The following is a 5,831-nucleotide window of genomic DNA, read 5'->3' on the forward strand; positions in this document are numbered from 1 at the left end:
ATTCAGTTTAGACTAGTGTGGCTCAAATTTTGATGAGCAAACCAATCACCTGATTCTCTTGGGAAAACATAAATTATGATTCAACAAGACTGAGGTGGGGCCTGATGTTCTGCATTTAACAAGCTCCCTGACGATGACTCACACTCAGTCATTCTAACATTTACAACACGCTGCCTGCAAGGACCTCATCTCTGTGCAACATGGGAGGTGGGAGTGAGGACTCCTCGGTTCTCCCCTCAGAGAGTTTACAGCTTTCTAGAGTTAAATCCCATTGTAATGTCTGCACAAGATAAGAGTATGCATCCACTTACCGCGTGACCTTGGGCAAGTTGCATGACCTCTTTGGGTCTCAGTTTCCTCAGCTGTAAAATGGAATAGTAAGAGCTTCTACTTATTTGAAGAGTTATTTGAAGGTTAAAACAGGATATTTTATATAAAGCACTTAGCACAGTGCCTGTAATAGTAATAGTCAATCTCAACGAGTCTTGGGGTACGCTAAGAAGTATGGAGCTTGGTGGGCAGTCCTGGTGAGGTGGTAAAGTAAAGAGAACAAGAGGTAAGGGACAATCTTTAAGAAGGTACCATTGTTGGAAAAGAAGAGAGTCAGGGATGTGAGGACAGAGAGCCGGAGGAGGGCATGTCTCCTGATCAGTGGCAAAACTATGGGTTGCTTTTAAGGGAGATTTAAGTATGCTGCAGGCTAAGCAGGCTTCTTTCTGGAAATGGTTAGGGTACATGGGAGCAGGACTTCAGGCAGATCTAGCTTTAGTTTTCAGCACACTCCCCCATTTCACATCTTTAGGGGTTTTAGGGGATTTAGGAGGAGCTAAGAGGAGCCAAGGATCACCCTGGCCCTGCCCTCATGCAAGGCTTTGCCACAGCCTGCACAACTTCAGCCTCATTGCTATGGAGTCCTCAACCCAGGTACCTGAGTAGATGCTTTAAATATGTTGGTGTTTCCATAGCATCTCGAAGGTCCAAGAACATTTAAAGACTAACTTTCATTACTAAGCTCCTAGGGATACAGAGACAAATTCATAGCACCCCTATCCTACCCTGGGAAAGGAATCATCAATGAAGAGTCTCAGCAGCGGTTCTTAACAATAGTTCTTTTCCTATATGGTTAGCCTAAATGACACATTAGTCCTGTAGCCACTGTGGAGGTGACAGGGTGACTCTTTAGACGAGGTAGTCTGATCTGATAAAGACTGAAGGAGTGGGTCAGATTTGGAGAAGCAGAAAGGAGGAGGAATACCATCGACTGTTAAAGATTGACAAATGGGACTGTATAAAGCCTGTTATACACGTTATCTCATTTAAGCCTAAACAATGCCGTGAAGTCAGTACTGGTCTCACCTGCATCTCATAGGTGGGGAAAATGAGACTCAGAGATACAAAGCAGCTCATTCAAGGCCTTTCAGCTAAAAGTAGTAGGTGGAGGCTATCTGACTTTGCTTATTCTCTTAAGTACCGCGTATGTGCTTATGCCAGGGTCTGTGCATCTCTTCTCTTTAATAAGTGACAGCTCCTGCCTTTGCCCTTCCTCTTTAAATTCAGGGACAGAATATACATGCCTGCGGTGGAAATGGGGACTCTTGAAAGCCTGGCTAAAGAGGTAGGACTTGAATTTCTTTTTCTCCATCCCCAGCACTGAAGTCTTACTCAACTCCAGCTGAGCAATGAGGCTGGCAGGGTTGCCTCACTTCTAGAAGGCAGGCTTCAGCCTTCCTGGCCCAAACCCACTTCCTGTCCTTGTGCCTCTTTTGTCAGAAGGTGATTCTCATGCTTCCTGTTGACTTCTGCTTCGTTTCAGCTGGTTCAGAGCTGACCCCTGTGTGCTGCTGTTCATCTGATCAGTGAGGCCTGGGACACGGGACCAGGTACACTGGGGTAGTGGGGGTTTCTGCTCAGAGAAAGTCTGGGCTAGGTGAGGGCCAGCCTGAGACATACCAGAGTGGGGGCCTCCTGATGGTCTGGAGGACCCTGTCTGTCTATGCAGTAGGGGAGTGTCAAAGGCTAAGGTTAGTTTGTGCAGTTAGTTATGTCCCTGTTGGGGTGACACCAGGTATTTGCTTTGGTGGCTTCCTAAAATCCCATTGTCCACATCTCTCTAAGATCTCGTCAGCTTGATGTGGTTTTCCACTTCTTGGGCTGCCCAGGTTGCAGAGAGGGCTTCATCCTCTTTGAATTCAGACAGGTTTATCTGGGTCTGACTGAGACATGGTTGGTGTGAGGCTTGAAATTGCACTGAGCTGAACAAGTTAGAGGTTTATGATTAAGTCCTGGCTCCTTATTTTACTTATGGACAAGTCACTTCCCTTTCCTCTGAACCTGTTTCCTCATCTACAAAATGGCAAAATATCCCTATTTTGTGGGATTTTTGTGATGCTTAAGTAGGTCAATGACTGTGAAAGTGTTTTGTTAACTGAGAGATGGTATTCTTCAGGGTTTGAGCTTACTTTTATTTCATTTTCTAAATGGAACCAGACTCTTTTTAATGATAATACGATAGTTGAAAAAATCCAAACAATGCAGAGAAAGTGAAAAGTTTTATAATTCCATCCCCGAAGATTACTGTCGACACATTGGTGTATAGACTTTTAGACTAAAACGATTAACAATTTTTTTATTGTGGTATAATATACATAACATAAAATTTACCATTGGTGAGTGTACAGTTCATCACTACCATCCGCCTCTAGAACTTTTTCATCTTCCTAAAGGGAAACTCTATACTCATTAAACAATAACTCCTCACTCTCCTCTTCACCCAGGCCCAGATGACCACCATTCTACTTTCTGTCTCTATGAATCTGACCACTTTAGATACCTTGTATAAGTGGAATCATATAGTATTTGTCTTTTTGTGACTGCCTTATTTTGCTTAGCAAAATGTCTTCAAGGTTCACCTGTGTTGTAGCATGTGTCAGAATTTCCTTCCTTTTTAAGGCTGAATAATATTCCATTGTATGTATATATCGTATTTTGTTTATCCATTCATCTGTTGATGGACATTTGGGTTGTTCTACCCTTTAGCTATTGTGAATAATGCTGCTATGAACATTGGTGTGCAAATATATCTGTTTGAGTTTTTGAATTCTTTTGGATGTATACTCACAAGTAGATTTGCTGAATCATATGGTAATTCTATTTTTAATTTTTTGAGGAAACTTCATACTGTTTTCCATAGTGGCTGCACCATTAACATTCTTACCAGCACTGCACAAATATTCCAATTTCTCCACATCTTCATCAACACTTGTAATTTCCTTTTTCTTTTCTTTTCATTTTTTTTTTTTTTGACAGTAGCCATCCTAATGGGTATGCAGTGGTATCTCGTTGCATTTTGATTTCCATTTCCCGAATGATTGGTGATGTGGAGCATCTTTTCACGTGCTTATTAGCCATTTGTGTATCTTCTTTGGCAAAATGTCTATTCAAGTCCTTGTAGACTTTTAAAACAAATATTTTTATGTTAAACTCTGCTCACTATTCTGTAAGCTTTTTCTTTTAATAAATCTCTTGAGTATCATCTCACATTAATTTATAAATATCCACCTTGTCTTTCTTAACAGCTGCATAGCATTTCGGTACAGGGATGTACCATAATTTATTAAACCAGTCTCCTGCTGATGGGTGTTTAGGTTGTTTCCAATTTATTGGTATAATAATAATCAATGCCACAGTAAACATCATTGAACATACATCTTTGCATATAATCATTATTTCCATAGGATAAATCCTTAGAAGTTAATTTCTGGGTAAAAAGTTATACACATATTTATAGTTTTGATTCAATTTTCCAATTTGTTCTAATAAGTGTCATACCACTTTATCATTTTACATTTCATATCCACTTTTATTAAAACAACACAAAGCTTGCAGTGAAAAATAGCAATTCCCTGTCCCACCTCCCACTTCCAAGTTCTCTCTGTCAGAGACAAACATTTTCAATTATCTTAGTTTCTATTTCCAAATAAAATGCCTATATGACTATTTTTTCTATTTTTGTCACTATCTATTGATTTCTTATTATGAAAGGTAATATAGCACTGTTACATCACACTATCCACATTATTGCTCCCCATCTTTATATGATTATAACACAAATTTTGGTTGAATCAATATTCATGTTTATGTTATATATGTAAGCATTGTTTTCTGAGCTACATGGCATTATTATTATTATTATTATTATTATTATTGCCTTTCCTTTGCCTATTTCTCCCCCTTAGAGTTGACAGTTGTCTCAGTTTTTCATTTCCTTAATTTTTATATACATATCAATGAATCTTCTCCCATAGCGATATTAAATTGGTGGTAATGTGATAGACATATCAGATAATTTCTCAATTTCTATCTTTTATTCCTCAGACACATCTCCCTGTAGCCTCATCCTCCTGCTCCAGTTTGGGCTGGTTGTTCTCTCGTCCCGCTGCTCAGTGTTGTCCTGGCTCATCCCTAACATCGTCTTAGGAATTCCTTTTTCACTCTCCTATGTGGTTCCTTTCTTCTTTGACCCCAATTTCATTTTTTTTGTTGCCATTTTGCATTTTAAAAATTGTGATAAAATACACATAACAAAAAGTTTATCATTTTAACCTTTTTTAAGTGCTCAGCTCATTGGCATTAAATACATTCATTCCCAAACTGGATTTCTGTACCCATTAGACACTAACTGCCCAGCCCCTGACAGCACCCTTTTACTTTCTGTCTCTATGATTTTGAGAAGAATCATATAGTATATGTCCTTTTATGGGGATCTCACATTTTCTTCTTTATTTACTTCCTTATTTAGGTGGCATACATTTCCTAATACATAAGAAAAATTTTTGAGGTTTCTACTGTTTGAAAACAGCCTGTATTTTATCCTTATACTTGTTTAAAGGTCTGGCTAGGGTCTGGCTAGATTTAGAATACTGGATTGGAAATAATTTTCCCTTGAAGTTTCATTCATTTATTATTTATTTATTTATTTATTTATTTATTTATTTATTTATTTATTTATTTATGTGAGGCAACCCTTGGTTGACCTCACAGATTGCAAGTTTACAATCCCTTATTTTTTTATTTAGTTTTTATGCCTATAGCACCTGGTCTTCCTAGGTAGTCTCCCATTCAAGTACTAACCAAGTCAGACCCTGCTTAGCTTCCAAGATCAGACAGGATCAGGCTTGTTCAGGGTAGCATGGCTGTAGAACTTCTCTTGCAGTTTTAAAGGCAATACTTCATTGTCTTCAAGCTTCTAGTTTATCGTTGAGAAGTCTTATGTTATTCTGATTCTTGATCTTGGGGACTTGGTTTTAAGTCTATGGACATTTTTAAGATTCTCTCTTTATCCTTGGGGTTCTGAAATTTCATTGGTGGGTATTTTTTCATTTATGGTGCTGTATACTCAGGAGACCCTTTCTATGAAAGTACTAATATTCAATTCTGAAAAAATTTCTTGAATTATAATTATCTTAAAAATAATTTATTCTTCTTGTTTTCTGTTCCCTCTTTCTGGAACTCCTCATATTTTGATGTTGGACTTTGGGTTTATCCACTCATTTTCTTCCTTTTAATTGCTTATTTGGGAAATCTGTTTTTTGTTCTACTTTTGGGGAGATTTTCTCAATTTTATGGTCAGACGCTTCAGCTGAATAGTTTTATTTTAACCCTCATTAAAAAAATATTCTTGTTCTTCCTCCTTTTGTAGCCCCATGTTCTTGTTTCATGGATATAATATCTTTATTTCTCTAAAGACATTAAAATTTTTCTTTTTCTAGCTTGCTTCTGCTCCCTGCATTGTATTTATTATTCCTGAATTTCTTTTATCGTATCTTTCACAT

At 38.0% G+C, this 5,831-nt stretch overlaps 1 pseudogene; it reads right to left on the reverse strand.

Moving 5' to 3' along the window:
* Positions 1 to 5,081: 5,081 nt before the first annotated feature.
* On the reverse strand, positions 5,082 to 5,200 carry LOC120589948 (uncharacterized; annotated as a pseudogene).
* Positions 5,201 to 5,831: the final 631 nt, after the last annotated feature.

The sequence above is a fragment of the Pteropus medius genome, unplaced genomic scaffold, assembly GCF_902729225.1.
Source record: "Pteropus medius unplaced genomic scaffold, Ma_sr-lr_union100, whole genome shotgun sequence".
Lineage (NCBI taxonomy): Eukaryota > Metazoa > Chordata > Mammalia > Chiroptera > Pteropodidae > Pteropus > Pteropus medius.